The sequence below is a fragment of the Euprymna scolopes genome, chromosome 16, assembly GCF_053919585.1.
Source record: "Euprymna scolopes isolate OS-2025 chromosome 16, ASM5391958v1, whole genome shotgun sequence".
Taxonomy (NCBI): domain Eukaryota; kingdom Metazoa; phylum Mollusca; class Cephalopoda; order Sepiida; family Sepiolidae; genus Euprymna; species Euprymna scolopes.
This window is the reverse complement of record NC_136497.1, coordinates 132,222,653-132,224,858: the sequence shown is the minus strand read 5'-3', so window position 1 is coordinate 132,224,858 and position 2,206 is coordinate 132,222,653. Positions and strand designations below refer to the sequence as shown.

Sequence of the window (2,206 nt, the reverse complement as noted above, 5' to 3'; positions counted from 1 at the left end):
CCCGCTACCGTGTTAGTAATTTACTCACCTGCGAGGGTCCTATATTTCTACAATGCCCATGCATGGAGTATTGTTGTGACATCTTGATTGGTGTATCTACCACTAGTCTCTCCTGCCAAAAAAGAGTCTCCAGAGTTTAAAAAAGAATCTCGAATCTGATAAGTCCTGCACCATCGACCAAGCTCCAACTTCTGTCCCATCGCCGCAATGTGGAATCCCTGCATTTTTTTTAACAAGTATTTTAATGTGATGTGTTCTGACGAATTCATAGAACATGTAGCCCCCGTCGACTTACATATCTCTGGCAAACTTGTCTAGCAGCAAAATCTCACCATTTTTCACTATTAAGTTCCCCAGATGCTGGAATACCTTCTACTTTAAAAGTTTCTTTCCTCGGAGCGCGAATTCCTACCCTATTTCCACTTCCCACATTATACAAATATGCAAAAATTTAAATATAATATGAACAAACATCTCGTTTATCTCTTAGAATAATCCGCGGTAAACATGGTCTCAAATAGTAGCCTTTTGCGTCCAAAAGACAATATGAATTATTTGAGGTGAACAAGAACAAAAAAGGTTACTTGTGTACGCGTATGTGTGTGTGAGAGAGAGAGGGAGAGATGGAGAGAGAGAGAGAGGGGAAGCGAGAAAGGCGGGATGAAAGAGGAAGAAACATAGATAGATAGAGAGAGAGAGAGAGAGAGAGAGAGAGAGAGACGGATAGCACAATTTGTTTGTAGTATAATTCAAATCTTGTCGATAGCTGAATACTTGATGCTTCGCCAGGGCTATCAAGGGATTTTTTTTTTTTTATCGTGACGCCATCACTAGATGGGTAGTCTACAACGACTTAAGAGAAGCTCATCTACCCTCGAGAGAAGGATAAACCGCGCCAGTTTCCCAACCTAGTATTTTACCTCGCGGAATCTACAGCGCCTCGCCTTCCCAAATGGTCACCCATCTGGTACTGGCCAGGCTCAGCGTTGCTTAACTTCGATGATTTGGCGAGAACCGGTGTGTCAACGTGATTGTGCCGTAACTCGGTCACACTTCACGCACTATCCTCTATTGGGGACAGCGAACAGACACGTCTTTTTCTGCTTGAAGTCTCGCCAGTGAAAGAGAAAGAAAATCCACGACCGGAAATCACTTGGTTTTGTTGGCTTTTGTCTAGAGGACCTTTGACCTTTGACCTATAAAGTGTCAATCAAACAATTGAAACACGGTCATCGCTATGTGAGAGTATTTTATGGCTAGTGTTATTTTTTATGACGTAATAAACAGAAATAGATAGATAGATAGATAGATAGATAGATAGGTAGATAGATGGATGGATAGATAGATAGATAGATAGATAGATAGATAGATAGATAGATAGATAGATAGATAGATGGATGGATAAATAGATAGATAGATAGATAGATAGATAGATGGATGGATGGAAGGATAGATAGATAGATAGATAGATGGATAGATAGATAGATAGATAGATAGATAGATGGATAGATAGATAGATAGATAGATAGATAGATAGATGGATAGATAGATAGATAGATAGATAGATAGATGGGGGGAGTGATATAAAACTATACACTGAAAGCACAAAATCCTTTTATTTATACGGCATAATAACGTTGACACACCGGTTCTCATTAGATCATCAAAGTTAAGCAACGTTTAGCCTGGTTAGTACTAAAAAATGGGTGACCATTTGAGAATACCAGGTGCTGTATGTACTCCCCGCTTATCTCGGCATTGTCTCCAGTCGTCTTGCATTTCTTCTTGCCACTGGACTCGAGCAGTGCCGATTCAGGAGAGGTGTGCTTGGGAGATTGCGCAACCCTTGCCACACAATTACACGTGCAGCTACCCTTACAGGGGGTATCCATTGTCTTTCGAGGCTGAACGGGGTCTTCCTTTATTTGTGAAGCTTTACGTGAGTTATACTAGCGGAGGTACCTATCTCATAATTGTGTTGACATCAGTTGCATCGGTTTCGTAACTGTTTAACATACGCCGTTGAATGTTGGTTGGTTGAATTCTTTTTACGTGGAGGAATTCAATGATGCGTCTCTGCTTCTGACGCACGTCCATGACAGGGATTGACTTCATAGAGTCTCACACTGTCAATACTTGCAACGGAGAGATTTTTTTTTTTTTTACAAGGAGGTCACCACTTATCAAGGCCACTCAGGGATAAGGG

General features: G+C 41.0%; 1 pseudogene; it reads left to right on the top strand.

Moving 5' to 3' along the window:
- Positions 1 to 1,619: 1,619 nt before the first annotated feature.
- LOC145296573 (5S ribosomal RNA) lies at positions 1,620 to 1,739 on the top strand (annotated as a pseudogene).
- Positions 1,740 to 2,206: the final 467 nt, after the last annotated feature.